Raw genomic sequence first — 19611 nt, forward strand, 5'->3', positions numbered from 1 at the left:
GTTTAAACATCAGAGGATATACATTGAGTTCTCTGCTACGTGTGCAGGTATGGTCAGTTATTTCTTCTTTTCTAGGGGTCCGGTTACTTCTTTTTTCTGTTTTATCATCGCTTCTGGAACAAAAAGAACTAATTCAGAGAGGAATATTCTTGATTTAAAATATCTTTTACTTGAAACTTGATCAGTTAGAACCAATCAACAAGGTTTATCAGCCTGGGGCGGTAAAAAATCATCACAAATTCAATCTATTATCTATTATAGCGTTATGCTCAGAATTTTAATAAACATTTCTAAATGAGACTGATCATGTGAGCTCAACAGCTGTCATTCATTAATGGTGCTGATATTCAGTAACTTTTGTCTGTTATTATTCGTTTCTACCCAACCTGTCATGAAAGAGCATTGACAGATTCTATAAGACATTCGAAGGCAATCAGAGACCAAGAATTTATTCATATTTATGACCAATCAATATGACTGAGCGAATTACTGGTGAGTGGACTTTTGAAGATTGCTCATACGAGATTTTGCCTACTCGGGTGACCACTTGAATTGTAATTTGGGATGTCCGAGATTTCTCGGGTTCACTCATGAGCAACAATATTGAATTTTAAAGTCCAAGGCAAAACTTAATTTAGCTTAACTTATGAAGAATTATTCGTTTGCAATGACCTAATTAACAGCTCCTTATCCCAAACCCCAGTCGAATACAATATTAGAAAAAACTTAAATTTCAAACTGTTCCAAAATACGAGTATTTTGCAAGCGAAAAGGAAATCGTTGATAAGTAATAAAATTCCTATGAAAACCACAATAATCATTTGTTTTCTTTCATCGAATTTAGCTCTTCATCAATCAAATAAGAAAATATAGAAAAGGATAGCGTCTTATTGTGAAACTTCAATGTCTATTGTAAAAAAGTCGATATTTTAAAGCCTAATAAATAAAAATACAAGCATAAAAATCATAGAAAGAATTACCTTAAGAAGGATATAATATGCATCTATGGCTCTCTTGAATCTGGCAAAAATATACCTAAAAAAAGAAGACACATTAGAAACCCAGGAACAGTGTGAGCCCAGACGCAACATAAACTGGGATTTCAGTTTCATTTATAATCATTAAGCGTCAGAGACTTGGGTATAAAAAATATCATCATCTTAACGTCAACGTAAAAATTTAAGAAATTGGCTCCAAATAAGATATTTCATTAAGGATGGAAGGAATGTATTCAAGTTTTTTTTTTAGTATTACATCAGGCCATGATCCAACGCCTCGGACTACAGCTAGCATTTAAGATCTTAAGAGCTTCAAATCATGATTGATACTTCCAAAGAGAAATATTGATGATTATTAAACTAAATTCACGTTTCCCTTTTTCTGATCTGAACTTGATAGTAAACACTGTGAACTTGGTAGTAAACATTAAAACACTGATGAAAAACATTTACTGTCGCATTCCGTAATTTCTGAACAAGAACAGTATAAAAACCTTCAATATGTAGTTAATAGCAGACAAAGATTACTTTCGATTACGGTCAACAAAAATCGGTTATTAGCTGCATATTTACTACATTTATTGAACTATTAGTTTATAAAACACAAATTCCGATTGATGAACTGATTGGTAGAAAAAAATAAAGCAAAATTTAGTAAACCATTTGGGTTTTGACTAAAAAAAGTTTTCATGTCATATTATGCATTGAGATAGGAAGACAAGTATTGAAGTCTATTTAATGATAACATATGACTATTACTACTACTGACTCATTACAGTATAAAAAGCCTTAGGGACAATAGCTACGCACGCTATTCCATCAAATCTACACGTATTCAAACCATCATCCTTTCCTTTTCTCACAAAATTTTACTTTTATTTAATTCATTCTTTACGGCCCCCTTTCAGACCCCATTCAGGGAAACCCTACTTTTCGTAAGCCAAGTAGTTTTTTTTCGTTCTATAAGTACGAACCATTATATCGTCAATACAACGTCAAATAACAGGAGTTCAGGCTCTTGATCAGATTTTTCTGCTGCATTGTGACAGCATTTGCAGTTAAGTAACAGTCATTAAATTGAAACTTGCCAACATTGTTGTTGCCATTGAAGTTATGATAAGAATATACTAGCTTAAGGTTTGAGGCTTCAAAAGTCCCCACAAAGGAAAATGAAGATAATGAGCCAATAAAGATTTATAATGAAGTTGGATAACTTACCGTAAATCATCAATACAGCAATGGCTCAAGCTAGCCATATTCAAATACCTGAAAGGGGAAATTCATTAAATACGGACACCTCCAAGGCCAAATTGACATTAAGATTAGTCAACACTGAATCAGATTAACTTATCACCATAAGGTTCAGAGACTCTAGTTCGTTTAAGTGGATATTTCATCATTTCAATTAATTAACAACCATCTTTTAGGTCAGTATTCACACTAGTTAACTTGGGATTAAAGCATTCTTGGATCTTACGTTATTTGCTTAGACAACTAAATTAGTTAAATAACTAACAATTAAATCGGTATTCTAATCCTTAATTCGTTTATTTCATTATAATTAGATTTGTCCAAATATTGGAAATAAAGCTTGAAATATTTAATACAAGAAATATCGAAATTAAATCATAACTGGCTGCCCAGATCATATTAGCGACCAATTAGCAAAAGGGAAAACATAAAACAGGAGGTAAAATTATCAGCAATAACTTACCTCAACTCCATGATTATCAACCGACTTAAATCTGTAATGGCTGAAAACTGGTGGTAGTTCTGGTTATCACTTTCGACAGCACATTTACTCGAGCCCTAAAATAAATTAAAACAATCAGATTTTTGCCACCATTTTAGCCAATGATAAAACTAAATATAACTAAGCCTCAGAAGATAGCAGCAAAAGATTTTGTTACATTATTTTTCAAACGGTAACTCCTGTTATAATCATAAGCGGGCAAAAGGTTAAGGCTTCATAACATAACTGAACTAGCCAAGCTAACACATACCAAGAAAATTTCTCCATACGATATTTTTTCGTGCTATTACTACGCTCACCCAGTAGTGTGGATTCCCTTACTCGTACAGTCTTACATGTAGGAAACGGTTTATTGAAGTACTAAAAAAGTGTTTCTGATACTGAAAGTGAGGCAGTAAGTGAATAGAAAGGACCAATAATTCCAACTATCTTGCATTTAATAAAACGGTCGAACTGGGCTCCAAGTAAAATCGGTTTTAAACAATAGATATCCTGTATTTCCTCCAACTTTATCTAATAAAAAAAATCATTATTCCTGGTAAGTATTAAATAAATCTAATATAAACTGTTGTCTTTTAATGAGATGGATCTGCTCGCCTACTATTAGCAAAATGTTTGTCATCCTGCTGTCAGTCATGAGATGACTGCATGAAGCTCGTTCCATAACCGCGATATTTGGGTACCATTTTAGCTGACACAAAGAATCCTGTTTCGGATGCATAAAATTTTGCGGGCGGTCTCAGGGCTTTTAAAGCTTTATTAGACAAATTTTTCACTTGTGCGATCTAGCCAATACTAAATCAGTGATACACTAAAAAAATTTTTTTTTAATTATCAAGCTACTTAAATCAAGTTCTTTCTCAATATTTGTTGATTTAATTCCCTTGTCTTCTTAGTCAATAAATTGATCCTCTAAATTGATTTTATTTTTTGTCAACCCTGGCCATGCCTCTAGGAAAACGCTGCGTTTAACAAATTATTTAAGAATTAACGACACTTCTTGACTACTAAGGTCCCTGCGTCGGCCCTGCAGTGCATTCCTGCAGCGTGATTCGATCTCTGGGTCCCGTATTGCCAAGCTAAGGTCAAATCCACTGCGCCACCACAGGACTGCGTTTAACAAATAGAATTTTGTATATATACATTTAAATTTAACGCGAAAATGGATCCTCTCGGCAAGACGGAAATTGGTCAGCGCCAAGAAGAAGTTTTAGGAAGAAAGATAACATATTTTTAACGTATTTTTACCAAATTCTTTTTTATTGATTTTTTTTTCCCTTTTTTTATCAAACAAAACTACCTGAGGTAATTTTTCATCAAATTGATTTCCAATTTCTAGCTTATACTGTCGTGTTTATTTGCGTTAGATCAATCGAAACAATCAGATATTATTATACTGTCCACTGTGCTTGAAGAACAAAATATTAGATCAATGGGAAATAAGAGCTTGATATGTATTGAGTATACACAAGTCTATATAAATACGCTTACAACGGCCAAATGGCAAAGTACTTACAAATGTGCATGGGACATCAGCATCAAAAAAGCAAATCCAACTTAGATTACTAGTCTTCAACACCGTCAAATCCTTGCATATCTAAGTGTGAGTAAAATGCTGAATATGCGATGGTTTGATTATCCTCAAACTAAAAAAAAAGAACTAGGCAATTAGCTTAATCAAAAGTGTTATTTATAAAAAAAGAATCTGAACTATATCAGAAATTGGATCCAACAAATAATCAGAAATCAGCACTCTAGCCTGTTAGTTTATCATCATTCAGACAAGACAAATATCCTTTTGAGGAGCTACTGTCATTACGAACAAATATTACACCTAAAAATATTTTTTCAAGTTTATTTCTGATTTTTATGACATAACCATTTTTTCTTTTCACAAGTTGCTTTTTTTTTTAGAAAATCACACCAAGATAAGAAATGTAATCTAGCAACCAGAATCAACAACTCAGAATCTGTTATTACTAACTGGTTATTCGAAAGACAAGAATAACGTCTGAGCTTCAAAAAATAAGTAAGCGATACCTGAAATTAAACCTCTGATGTGCTCTTGAATAAAAAGTTAGTGAAACTAGAAGATAAAAGAGTTGAAGAGGGTTAGAACGTTCCTTTCCGTGAAATAGCTTGTATAGGACAAGAATGCGAGGCAACAAAAAATCAAGCTGTTCTTGCTTATATTTTACTTGTTTTCCACAAGATAGAATAACATTAACTTAGAAAAATAAGTAAGCAAAAAACGAAATTGAACCTGTATTGCACTCCTGTATGAAAATTTAGTGAAATTAGATATTTACAAGTTGATGCAAATTAGGAAGTTCGTTTCCATGAAAATAAGTTGTACCGGACACAATATTTGGATTAATGTATCTCCGGATCGAAATCATTATGACAGTATTACGATATTACAGACATCTGCATAGCGAATTATCTATGCTTGCATAAAATTTCGAAAACTAGTGGATCGATGCCAACGATTCTCTAGCGTACTTTTTATTCCTAAGTAATAAGATACGAATTTCTATACCTATGGATATACTTTTCTAAAAAAATGGCAAAAAACAAGCTGACATTTCTTAAAACTATTGACCTAATTAACCGAAGCAAAGATCAACCTTTATTACCAATTCATGCCAGGATACCCATCCCCGGAACTATTTAAATTTTTGGTCGATAATGAAGATATTCGTAATTTTTATGCTTAGGCAACACCCAGCAACAAGAATAATTTAAACGCTAAAACTGTAATACGAATCAACTTTATTGTAGCTAAAGTAACAAGTTTGTGTTCAATGATACAGATTTCATAAATGATAATTAAAAAGACTTAAACCTATTCGCGCAAAGAATCTAAGTTAGTTTTTTATATTTACAACAATGTTGTTCCGAACACTTACTTCTATACTTAAAACTACTATAAATAATCGGCGCTAAATTGAAAATTTTAAATGCTCCTTTTAAAGAAGAAAATCTGATTGAACTGATATTAAATAGGGAGTTGATAGAAGAAACCTGGTCATTAATAAACTCACCCACTCTTTGGAACGTCTTACTTCTTCGCCCGACATGAGCATCTTCCATTGAACACAGCCTGGAATAGAAGTTGAACTGAGTATTTCGACTCGAAAAGTAACTACGAACAAACTAACAAAAAGGTTCAGATTAAAATACTGTTACATTATTTTTCAAAATGGTAAACTCCAAAATTTATCATCATAAGAAAATAAAACAGTTAGGATTATCTATAAAATTCTCAAATTCTCATAATGCTAAGTTTATCAAAAGAAACAAATTTTCTGGGCGCAACTTGAGACTACATTTGGGTTGCCATAGCAGCCGAAGTTACAGACCAGGACATCACTATACTACCTTTATTTTGTTAATAAGACAAATTATAATTAAAAAATAAATAAATATCCATGACGTTCATTCAACATATGAAACACTCATTTGATATTTATGAAATTTCTTTCGCCTTATATAGCAGTTCTGATTTACACATAATACTGATTAAATTCTTAAATATATCATTTTCTAAAACATCCAAAGATTAAGTATTTCTTTGTTCTATAATATCTTTGAGGTATGGTGTTACTATATACATCTATGAAAATACTTTTTCACGTTCGAGAATATTACAGTCATTATCAGTTTTTTCGCAAATTTGATTCCCGAGGAATTTTAGCTATTTAGTCATATTCAGTTTAAGTTATAATCATCAGAAATTTTGTTGCTGCAAAATCCGCAGATTTTGATACTGTATTATGTGGGACGTGAGCGACACTAAATGCCTTAAATATTTTCCAAGAGCTTTGATGTCAGGCTTCCTCGTTTCTCAGAATGGAAGATTTTATATTTAAATGGATTTTTCAACAGTGATCGTCATTGTACCAGTCGTTCTGACCAATCATTGTGAGTTACACGATTCCTTTCACATTTTCCATAAATTTGGATTCCTCAACAAGCTTTTACTAACAGATTAAAAGCAGTAACACTTTCCATTCTTTAACCAGCTTCAATAACCTGGATCATTGCCGCATTAGAAACCCAAATTTTTAAAGGTATCTGGTATCTAGAGATAATTCTTCAGATACTTCGAAGAAATTACTGCAGAATTCTATGAACATGCTGAATTCTGTAAGCGGTCTGTTTACTCCCTGGCAGCCTCCGAGGGAGTTAGTTGTTTATTTAGATGTAATTCAAAACTTTCAATGTGGTCATTAAAAAGGCTGATTAGCTGAATTAGCAGTCCATTCTTATGCAAAAACGTCTTTTGCAGTTGCAGATAAACCAGACCCAAAGCAGAAATTTCAGTGTTTTGATTACAGAACAAGCAAGATCAATGGACGCTTTTGGCTCTGCCTTTGGATAAATATAAACATTAAGATAATTTATAAATAGGAATTATGTGTTTTAACAAGAGATAACATATGAAATTATTTTTTTACTTAGTAGTTGCTGAAAAGAATTGTCACAAACAAGACCCAAACATTACGAATTGAAACTTACTCAATAAAAACGAACTTCTGTTCTATTTTCATGCTGGTATCGTCCTCCCATTTGTTATGAGATGCTATAAAGAATGAAAGGAAATCAATAACTATAAAACGAATTTGTTTCTGCAGCTAATTAAATAAGAAAATCAGCGAATATTATAATCATAAGGATCATAAACACAGACCAAAATGAGAATCATCACTTAAATAAACGAATGCTTCTCCCACTTTCCCCCTGAGAATTCTCCGAAATACCCTCTTCCCAGAAAATTCTTTTTAGTCTTTATTACACTCAGCAAGTATCTCTCAATCCCCTCTAAAAAAATTACAGCGTCAACGAATGATCAATTTTGTGAAGAAGCCTGCTGAAAAGCGGATATATTTTAAATTAGTTGAAAACTCTCTAAAATAAAATTGTCATAGATAAGAGGTCCAATAAACCTAAAATGAGCAAAAATAATCAAATCATCCTCCAATCATAAGACTACGACAAACCACTAGATAACCGAGTCAAACTCAAAACCAATTAAAGTTGGTGGGCTTTGTACCCCCACGTCTTCTGAAGACCAGAATATATTTTGCATTTATGCTGAAAACAAAACAAATATTTTTTTAGATTCGATTACATTCTTGGTTAGCCTTGAAGGACCCTAGAACTTCCCAATTTACTATTGAATGAGCACCCATCAAAGTTTAAAGATCCATAAAATAGTTATACAGGGTTCCATAAAACCTTATAACTATAGGCAGCTAGCAAAAAATAACAAACATCGTGAGGGAGGAATAAGTATTTTAAAAATGCCCAGGTAGGGCATGGCCAAATCTATATTGAGAACCACTTCTCTAATCTAACGGGTATGGGAGAGTTGACATCACCTAAGACGTTGAACAAAATAGCTCTAAAAATGCTGTTTTACAATTCTAAAAATGCTATGCTGTTTGGAGAAATAATTGTCACCACAATTCTCCACAATTCACCACAAAGGACGCCACAATTCTCCAATCACGCCATCGCCCTGCTGTGCTTTAGAACTACGACAGACATTAATGACTTCATATTCAAGTGCATTTATTGAGTGAAAAAGCTAATGATGGAAGTTTAACGAGTAAAGCTTAATTAGGAAAAAGGGGAATGATGATACACGATAGTATTGCAATGACGTTATATCGTACGTAAGTGTAGAGAAACCATATCCCCAATCATGGTTTATCACATGTAGTAAATAGTATTTAGCCCTTGAATATACAGGTGTATATATAGTTGAGGATACACTGTATAGTATGTGCAGGTGTGTGAAAAACTCGGTACAAGATCAACTGAAACTAAAACGCCCTTTGAGTGTCAGTACATAACAATGCACATTCAAAACGTGAATACAAATAAAAATATATTTCAGACGAGCAAAAAGTTGTGTAAAAGAAAAGATATTTCAATTTATAGATTAGAAGCAAAACTGTTCGAGCTACTTAAATTGGTTTAGGAATAAAAACCAACTACGAAACCAAAATACGAAGGACTACATCATTTTAATTAGTAATTAATGAAGCTAATGATCAATATCTTTAGTTAAAATAGAATTTGGTATTTTTATTGCAAAATAAAATTTGTAAAATCTAAATTAATATATTTTATGCAACATGTAGTCTAATAAATAATGAGACTAGTATGAATCGGTCAATACCGCGAAGTTTTAAATTAGAAAGCATTAACAGAAATTAATTTCAATCAAACTGTACTTACCATCTTTTCTGTAACAAGTGATTGAGTCATCCTGACAATGCTTCTTGGCAACTGCAAGAAAGAATTTGAATTGAAAAATGGATTTTCCGTTCATAAAAGTTCTTTGTAACACTAAACATGTCAGAAAGACTAATCCAAATATACACATGGTATCATTCATATAGGGGCGAAATTTCACATCATTAAAGGAGATATAAACAAGGCTAAAAACATGTAAATAGATTCTAGCCTTAAAATAAAGAATGCCAAGATCAGAAAAATACTGAACAGACAAAAAATAACTGAACAGGTCTGTTTTGTAAATGTATTTATTTATTCACCTTTTTGTGAAATTTTTGTTACCCTGTCTAAATTAAGCCATTGAAAACTAAATTTGCTTTGGTTATTGGATTTGATTTAGCTGTTTTTAATAGAAGACATTTAATCCTCAACAGCTTGACTCTAGTTCGTCATTGTGGAGAGACATGAGAGGTGTAGCAGAAGTGAGAGATGGTAACGTTGGCAATGAGAGAGGGGGGGGGGGAAATTAATGCCAGGTTTTTCTCACTCAATTGGACTATCTGTCTTGGCTTTTTCTACAATTAGCCATGACTTGATACCCACAACTATTCCATTTTAATTAAAAAATCAACGGACTGAAACAACTGTCTGAAGACAGACCTGATCATACGTTAAATGATTTGTCAAATGGGCGATACGTTGGTATCAAAATCAAACAAGCGCCAATGCGATACGAGTAAAGTAAGCAATATATAATTAGATCTAAAACAAAAGACAAGTCTGTTTTGGACTGAGGCATAAGATAAGGAAAGGAGTGTTTTTACATCATCAATTAAGCAGATAAATTTCTATGCAAAAAATAGAAAAACTTATGAAAAGATTTTGAAACTTATGGGATGGAGCCAAGACACAAATGACTTACAAAATTACTTCGATTTTATTTTGATCTAATATAAATTCAACATAATACTGAGATTCAAACGATATGCTCCGTTATTTGCGTTTCAGTCATACACCGAGAAAGAAATGTTTAAGCAGTTGGGAATATGAATCTTACTTGGAAGTTGATAGCTGAATTTCTTCTACGATATTGTCCGCCTTCATATCAAATTTTCTGGGTAAATAAATGTATCTGATCAGCTGCATAAATTCGCGTCATGACATACATTCTGTGTAACCTGAGAATATAAATAGAAATTAACTATATTTAAGAAAAATGACGGCATACACATTTCGATTAAAGAATCAGAAGACGAACGCAGTCAAAATATCAGCATCGAGATAAGAAAAAGACAAGTCATCATAAAAAAAACTGAAAATGAACCATGCACCAATCAAGCTTTTAATGTTCAATTGGATGTATCGTATGGGTAACTTAAACAAGATCAAGCAGTCCACATTTTCAAATACAGTTAAACCTCATACCACATGTCGTACTATAGAGGAAACGTTTCCCAGAAGTAGGGGTCATGAGCATTTGGGAATAGGGATAATAAAAATCAGTCAAATGTTGGTCCAATAAAAGGCACACTTACCGCCACCACCCCTCCGTTTACCCATGTCATTTAACCAAACGCCTGGAAAAATGAAATGGAATAGAATTAATTAAAATTAATTTCCATTTGCATTAAAATAGATAATCCAATTGAGTGAGGCAAATGGCACAGGTTCACTGGACTTGTATGGAAAATCTGGGATTGAATTTGCTTGGACTAACAAGTGAAACATAAACCTAAAAGAGTTGGGCACTTGTAGTTTAAAGGTGGAATACTGTGTAATAAGATTGACACATACCAACACGTCCTTTTGACTCGCAGTCGAACAGTGAAAGTTATGGTTTTCTGAGTATTTGTTTAAACAGCACGGTACAAATACTTCTTTGTTAGCTTTTAGCAAGGTACACCTACCTACAGTCTCAGGTAGATTGACCAAGAATTTAGAAATGACACAGGACCGTTTATTTGCGAGGAATAACAGATAAACAAGCGTCCGCATAAAATTTGGGCCAATCCGCAATGTGTTGAATTTATGTCAAGTGGCTGTGGGCATCAAGCCATGTTTAATTGTAGGACAAACCAAGACATGGTTGGTTTTCAAAGTATTTGGTCAAATAGCACTAGTAGATGGCTGGAATGATTCTTATCGCACCAATACTTGTTTGTTAGCTTTAGAAAGGCAAGCCCGCCTAGAGTCTCAGGCGTGTTGGCTAAGAATTTAGAATTGACATAGGATTGTTAGATTACCTGGAATGAGAAATAAACAAGCACGATAACATAACACGATAAATAAACATAAACAAGGCACGTCTACCCATGGCAGGTATTGTTTTATCTTTATAGACTAGAAAACAATCCCCGAAAATTTTTTAGCCAACAGCGAAACCTAGATAACACGAGCCCCCCTTTTTCCGTAAAAAAGCCTATATGTACTACACAAGCAATGATTTGACAAAGAAATGAATTGGCAGAGCTAAGGCAGACAGTCATAGAACTAAGGGATGAAAGAATTGATTTAAGATAAGATTTAATTGTCATAAATTATCAAAAAGATTAGATTTAGTTTAATTTTAATTAATTATTAATTAATCTAAAAATAAGATTTAATTGTCATGCTATGAAAAATTTCCAAAAAATGCCTTGAAATTCTACACAAAACTATCTACATTTAAATAAAATGATTTGCATTTCAAAGACAAAACTTCGAACTAGGTAGACTAAACCTAATGGGTCAATATCGGGATATATTCCCTTAATTGTTCTAAATGAGGATTTAATGAGATGATATCTCATTCAAGTCATAATCTCAATTCGAGTCCCAGAGAAAAATACTGAAAGGGAATTAAGGTAACACCTTTGGGGGATTAATTTGACTTCTGAAATTTTAACACTTTTAGAATAAATTAAAATTGACTATTACTAAACATTCCTAGAAGTAAAATAATGAGAATAACTCATGTCACAAACTACTGAAATGAAAATTTTCGTAAAAAAGAGCTAATATTAATTGTAATAACTTATGCACAAACAATAGCGAATAATTAATAGTACTATATTACGTCGCATCAAAATCGATTTAATTTAATTGCGATACCTTTATTCATTATGGAGGTAATTCTGAGAACTGATTTGTCGCTTAGCATTGACAGCGAGGGGGGAAGACGGATTAACCTTCCTTTGTATGAGTAAAACGTTTACTCTGCAAAAAAGTTTTTTGGTAGATTAGAACTGAAGTCTCCCCCATCACGACGCCGCAGACTTATCTATTATTTTTTTTAATAGTAGGATTGATAAATGAAGTAACAAAAGGAACTAATCGGCCTACCTGGATGATATTGCTCCAAATTTTTAACCTTGGTGGCATTGCATCTGTAGCTTCCTTTACGACTGCAGATGGAACATGAAACTCTTGAATATGTCGAGGGCAACTGTTGAGAAAACTCTTCATTAGAGAAGTTCAAAAATACAAGCTTTTAAGGTACGAATGTACCTATCAATCAGAGAATAAACAATTTAACAGCATCAGCATCAGTTGACCTATGCAAACATCATCTTTGACAAAGCAGAGAACATGTAGTTTAATTCGAGAGCGTATCATATACTAGTAAATATTTATGTTAAACCAACTTTTGTCAGATTCTCTTCAGCTACTTTAACTTATGTACCAAAAGTTCGATCAATAATCGCTTTCTTGACTAACTCAGTTTTATTTAAATGGTTCTAGAGTCATTCCTCCTAAAATCAAACTAACAGACAATTCACCCCTGCATTTGCAAAATTGAGAAGTCAAAGCAAAGTGTGAAAAAATAAAAATTAATGAATAAAAGATAAGTTCGGGTAAAGTTAACTATAACTAAAATATATGGGATAGAATATCCTATGCAGATTCTTCGTATTTATTTCTTTCATTTCTTCTTGTTTCAAAATCAGTTTCACAAAATATAACCTTGCAAAGCGAACACTAAAATGGTTGAAGACTTATCATGGCAGCCACGGTTAAAGCAAATAACGGGTTGGTTGGTTAAAATAACATAGGCCAATCTATTTTAAATCTCATAACGTGATAACATCAACACCGTTGTCCGTACCTCTCAAGAGTTAGAATAGAATCACAAAATACTACGTAAAGAATAAGCACAGATGTAAACTTTTACTTTATTCTTGAGGAAAATTAAGCAATGACAAAGTCACATCCAAAAAATATTTACTATGTTTTCCTTTAGCATTTTAACAAGTAAAAAATGAGGATAAGTTCAGAATTAGATTTGAATTGATATATTTAAATTGTAGAAACGATTGTTATATGCATTAAACTGGCTAGCGAGTTTGTATATGAAATTCAACAAAAAAGAAACCAAACTTACAGAGTAACTGAATTCATCACGTTGCAAAAATCCCATCGTCCGTCAATCTACAATAGAAAAAGTATAAACTAATTAAACTGTTAATTTCTTAGTTAAACAAAAAGTTTAGATGAGGTTATTTCAAAGCTCAGTCAAATAGGGTGGTAAGGTTGTCGTCATATTTTTTCAAGAGTAGCAAATACTGAGTAACATCATAGCTTCATGCAGATGACAAGTACACGTAATAGATGGGCTTTGAAAAATCAGCCAAAACTGAAGAAATAATATGGAATTTAATAGCAGAGATAGCGTAACTCCCGAGTCTTCTCTAGATTATTTTTGGGTGCATTGCATAATTTTGTCAATACAAGAAAAACGTTGTTTTGAACTACTTCAATAATCCGGAAGTATTTTCCAGGTGGTTGTCCTTCCAAATTAGTATTATGTATGCCTCTAACATGAATTTAACTATAACAGTCAATCCCCGACGAAACCTTAATAAAATTGAAACAACTATTTAGCAGCCTAGCTTGAAAGGAAGCATAAGAAAAATAAATCTTAAAATTTGAAATTTGGAAAAAGATAAAATTTGAGGATTCAAATATGAAAAACTTAAGAATTTCGATGCGATAGGAAAAAGCTATGCGATACAAAAAAAATGCAAAAATCACAATAGCCCTAGCAATAATTTAAACCCTTTTTCTATGTGTAACCACGGAAAAACCAAAAGCATAGATATACTACATAAATACTTGTGTCTCTACATAATAAACGCAAAACGAGTGGACATACATTTGTATCTGACAATTGGCCAGAAATTTTCTTTAACAGAACTGAAATGTTTATATTTTCAAAACTAAATTAACATATTACTTAAATTGACAAACAGTTAACATTTTCAAAAAATATATTTCAGCCTCTCCGGCTCAATTTTATAATTATTGCTATCAACTAATCCGTAAACCACCTCCAAAGTTTTTTAAAAATCCTCTTCTACACTAGGCGCCATGGAAATAACGTATAATATGATGAAGACACAATTGATTTCAGAAACACCAATAATGTCAAAATAGGCCAACTAAACAACTGAGGGTGGAACCACAGAAAGATAGACTATTAAGAAGAACAGTTGTACTCAAATTTTGAGTACAACAGTACTCAAAATTCTCACGGGTTTCTCAAGAAATGACAGAATATTTTAAACATTTCCGAGAAAAGATTAGACTTCCATAAAGGAAGAATGAGATCAACAAACGAAATAAACCTTTTTGTCTTTCATTTCCGAGATCAAGCCCAACGCAGTTTTACGATTATTAGGTTTTATGTTTTAACAGTAGGAATTGAGCCAGAAAACCCGGCCAAGAATACTCTTTAATTAAATCGATATTTACTTCCCTAGTTGGCATGTTTCAAAAATAGTTGATTTCCGCCTTTCTGGTTCAACTTTGTCTTTGATGTAAACAAATAATAGTGCCAAAAAAACTCAGTAGAGCGGGATAAATTCCTGTCTATGAATACAGGCGATTCAATGGAAGAAAAGAGCTAACAAAATTTTTCTTTTTTTCTACAGAAGTTTCTTTCAACTGTTGCCAAAAGTCCTAGAATTCATTTCATATGCTTTATATAGTTTCATAAGCTTTTTATACATTCATAATCTTTGTATAGATCCACTCCATAACCATTTCGATGAAAGAATCCGTAAGATGATCAGCCCTTCCGTTTTGATGACGTCGATGCTACAGTCGATGCTACACAATTTCGTTTGGTTCAAACTGGTTCAAATATAATAAGCCATTTGGCTGTGATGTCGATACTACACAGTTTCGTTGGTTTAAGCAACCAAAATAACCATAATACTTCGCTTAAGAGTTGAATATTCCTTCATAAACATTATATAACGAAACGCAAAAAACTTTTGACGCATGGTCTGATCAATAAAAACCAATCAAGCAACAAAACAATCATAAAGATTAATTGTTGAAATTTACATTAAATACCTTTGGAAAAGTCAGTAGTCGCACTGGGTTAGATATTAAAGGTGAAGTAGATCAACTGTCAATCACACTTAACGCAACACCTGGAATAAACAAGTTTCCATAAGAGTTGATAGGAAAAAGGAAAAATTTTTAGCCCAGAGACGATGAGATATCAGAGTGAGCTGAGTAATCTTCGTCACTGGGAGTCAGTAGCAGAACTGGATAACATCATCTTAAGTGTCATAAGAAAAACTATTATAAATGAGGCGCTAGAAGATGAGCACATTTAACTATTTCTGTATTCATCAGAGCAATAGAAAATTGTTTAAGAATGTCTATATAAAAAGCAAACGAATATAAATCAAAGCCCTTCCCTCAAAACGCAGAAAAAAAAAATAAAATTAATACCCGGGGCTGTTCCTGTTGTATTAAAGGTATGTAGTTTCGAGAACCAATATGTATGCTGTCTTTCGGTTTAGCTCAATATACCAAAATACCTTTAAAGTTCTAACACAATATAATAAGCTATTCCTGAAATATAGCGCAGACATCCTTTGTTTCAACTCCCTGAAAGTTTTAGCTTAATGCACTTTTCCAATCCTGGCAATATAGATACTTAGAACTATTTAAGCTAGTTCAATAGTAGTAGTAGTTACAAGTAGGTAAGGTCTATGTAATATTTAGCCACTGTCGCAAGTAGTAACAGTCGTTAGTCAAAATCAAAGTTCTGAGTCACAAATGCAAGTGGTTGAAGTCGCGATTAGTTCTTAAACAGTATCAAGTCCCAAGTAGTCGCTGATGCAATTCATCGCAATTGCATGTAGTGTAAAACAATAGGAACAGTAATTTTTTTAAATTTCAGACTAAATACTCCAGGTTTTTTTTTAAGATGCTTCAGATAATCTCTTTTCTTGACCTCGTCTTCTGGAATGCGACATCGTCTTTGAGTTGATAGGAAAAAGGAAAAATTGTTAGCCCAGAGACGATGAGATATCAGAGTGAGCTGAGTAGTCTCCGTCACTGGGAGTCAGTAGCAGAACTGGATAACATCATCTTTGTGTCATAAGAATAACTATTATAAATCAGGCACTAGCTGATGAGCAAATTTGACTATTTCTGTATTCATCACAGCAATAGAAGTGTTTAGAATGTCTATATAAAAAGAAACGAACGTCTATTCAAGCCCTTCCCCTCAAAATGCAGAAAAAATTTAAAATTAAAAACCCGGAGCGATTCCTGCGATATTGAAGGTATGTAGTTTCGAAAACCTATATGTACGCTGTCTTTTGGTTTAGCTCAATATACCGAACATATCCTAAAAGTTCTACGCCTCATTTATTTTGCCTTGGTGCATTCCCATCTTACGTATTGTCCCCTGATTTATTTAGCAACTTCCAAATATCATATAAAACCGATACACTCTTCAAAACCGGGATCTTTGAATTTTGCAAAGATATTTATAGTCGCCTTCTTCCTATCCAAATAAATCTAAAACTGAAACTATATATTTATTAACTAATATTTTGCCTGTTTCAGAATTATTCACTCTTCATTCTTTTTTATTCAAGGTAAAATATAACCGCTCAGAACTGCCTTCGTACTTTCGTACGAGAGAATTTTTTCCCTGAGCAACCTGACCATGTTTATGAAACCCATAATAAAAGGAGAATCCAGCACCTGAGGTTAACCACTGAGAGATCACGGTTCTCGCCATATTTCTCGATTATGGGCTCATGGCATCTTTATCTACCATATATTGACTACAGTAAATCTCTCCCACATATAAAAAAGCAACTTTATTCTATCCTTATAAATAAATTCAAGAATCAGTGATAAAAAAAAAACTTAAGGTGAATAGTTGTTTATTTGATGTTGATAAGGTGGGCTCATTTTTTTTTCTCAAATAAGTTGCCGGTCGCAGTTAGTTCATAAATAGCATAAGTCCCAAAATAGTCTCAGACGCAATTCGTCGCAGTTGCATGTAGTGTAAAATAATAGCAACAGTAATTTTTTTTTTTAATTTCAGACTAAATACTCAAGGTTTTTTTTTCTACGATGCTTCAGATACGCTCTTTTCTTGACCTCGTCTTGTGGAATACGACATCGTCATTTGATTTATTTTTTTCATTCCAATAACATTCCCTGAAATTCCATCTTAATAGACCTGTATAAAAATGATGTCATCTTATTGATGGATCCGTCCATGCGTAATTCCTAGCGCAGAACTAAGGTGTACAGTCAAGGAACTAAGGGTTGAAAATTGGATTACTCTCCGGTCGAATGAACACTACTAAGTTCCTACAACAACGCCTTTTATACTCATTAATTTCAACATTGTTGTTATGTTGATAATCTTAATTTGTTATAATGTTAATCATTACCCAACAAGTCGAGTACTTGCTACGTCTTATTGGCAACCGAAGAGTCTCTTGTCCAACAGCATTTCACGTCTATTTGTCCAACGGAATTGCAAAAAAGGATTTTCAAACCTGGAAGAAGGGTAAAACATATCAGCATTGAACAAGAGATAATTAAAACACGAGCTCGAAATTTGATAGGATCATTGGTATTGTGGAGATAGCATAATTTTCATGGGTTTATCAAGAAAGTATAATTTTTAATCATTTCATAGTGCAGATAAGACTTCCATAAGGGAAGAATAAGACAACAACAAAAAAACCTTGTGGTATATCATTACGATAAAACTAATTTCAAATAATTCCTATCACAAGCTCTGAAGGACCAAATTCGCATTTCAAGTCATGAAAACCAAAAAAGAACAAAAAACTGGCAAATAATGCCAAAAATGAGATGAGAATGACAAAAACATTCATTAGTCAAAAATATTAACCAGAATCATTTCCAGGGTCAAGTCCAATGAAGTTTTACTATTCATAAATATTGAGCTGTAACTACTGGAACTATACCAGAAAACCTGATACCATATAATGCTAACGCAAACTAATTTTCAGCAATGAAAGTAAATTTATCAGGGAAGGGTCAGAGTTTTCGAATGAAGCCATCCCAAGAATACGTTTGAAGTATATCATCCTAAAAGATATTATCAAGAACAAATCGATTAGTTGTGGGCATCAAGCCGTGACAAATTGTAGAAAAGGCTAAGACAGAAAGTCCGATTGAGTGAGGCTAATCTGGCATTAACCCCCTTATTAGTCAATGCCAACCATTTGGTAAATTCTGGAAGATATTCCAGAATCGGTTTAAAGAAATCAATGTCTACTACAAAAAATATTCGAAGTAGGGATCATTTAAACATTATTAATGGAAGGAAACTGATTTCGAAGTTCGCGACAGATGAAAAAGAAACGAGCTCAGGAAGCCTCCGTTCCGTTTGGTGCTAAAAGCCGATCAAGTCAATTTGGGTTCAACTATCCCGAGAGAATGGCAATTAAAAAATACACAAGTAATGCAACCTTTACTCGTACCAAGATAATCTTCACAGACAATGCTTGAGAATATACTAAGAAGGATACTCAAAAAAGTATGTCTGGGTGGATTGACTTTGCCGGTTGTGTCCCCGGTTTGGCATTCCGGGCTTACCTTGGATCAGTCCGATTGACTAAAAAATATCCAGAAGAGAACCCTGAGAATCATTTACGGCCAGGGCAAAGTGCCTTACATTTTCCTTCTCAAGGAATTCCACCTCCCTACCTTGGAAGCCCGACGTGTTACTCTTTGTACCAACTTCGGAAATAATCTGCGTTGTAACCCACGCTTTCAATGTGTACTCCCAGCCCATTTTTGCCCTTCTAAGCCCCGTTTGCCTTGATCAAAAGCACAAAAAATCCCAGTTTTAAATACTATTAATGCAAGAACTGAACACTACAGAAAGAGCTTTGTGCTAACATTTGTTGAAATTATAAATAAATGAAATTTGTAATGCATCATGTTAATGTGTCATTTATATTGTTAATGTATTAGTTTTGATGTTTCATTTTTATCTGACATTCTATTGACCTTATTCTATTCCTATACTCATTTTTATTCCTTTACTTATGTTACTTACTTTTATTAATTTTACTCATTTTTATTTGACAAGCCAGTCGGGCTCATCGCTGAGGGCTATGTTTATATATTGCACTTTTGTTCTTTTGTTTTTTTTTATATACAATGTAGGCTAGCTGACAGAAAGCAACAAGTTGGGCAGTTTTTTATGTTGTGAAAGTTCGCTTGTTAATAAAGTACTATTATACTATTATTATACTTATACTTTGAAAAAATTTACTTTATTGGTCTTTTCATTCAAATGACACAAAAATACCGACAACTAGAATT

At 33.0% G+C, this 19611-nt stretch overlaps 1 protein-coding gene and 1 non-coding gene across 2 annotated transcripts in view; both read right to left on the reverse strand.

The window, feature by feature from the left end:
• Positions 1–19611, reverse strand: part of LOC136036163 (uncharacterized) — a 26204-nt gene continuing 6593 nt past the window's right edge. Inside the window, exons 4-15 of the mRNA XM_065718227.1 lie at positions 17697–17804; positions 13361–13407; positions 12322–12424; positions 10058–10178; positions 9001–9051; positions 7273–7336; positions 5796–5854; positions 4268–4397; positions 2713–2807; positions 2217–2264; positions 981–1035; positions 1–113 (exon numbers count right to left, since the gene is read on the reverse strand). The gene's annotated coding sequence lies outside the window, so the exon portion shown is untranslated. The remainder of the gene's footprint in view (positions 114–980; positions 1036–2216; positions 2265–2712; positions 2808–4267; positions 4398–5795; positions 5855–7272; positions 7337–9000; positions 9052–10057; positions 10179–12321; positions 12425–13360; positions 13408–17696; positions 17805–19611) is intronic.
• Positions 176–240, reverse strand: LOC136036738 (small nucleolar RNA SNORD31). Its single transcript, XR_010619784.1, has one exon. It is a non-coding gene; the product is annotated as a small nucleolar RNA SNORD31 (small nucleolar RNA).

Source organism: Artemia franciscana, chromosome 15 (genome assembly GCF_032884065.1).
Source record: "Artemia franciscana chromosome 15, ASM3288406v1, whole genome shotgun sequence".
In the NCBI taxonomy this organism is placed as follows: Eukaryota; Metazoa; Arthropoda; class Branchiopoda; order Anostraca; family Artemiidae; genus Artemia; species Artemia franciscana.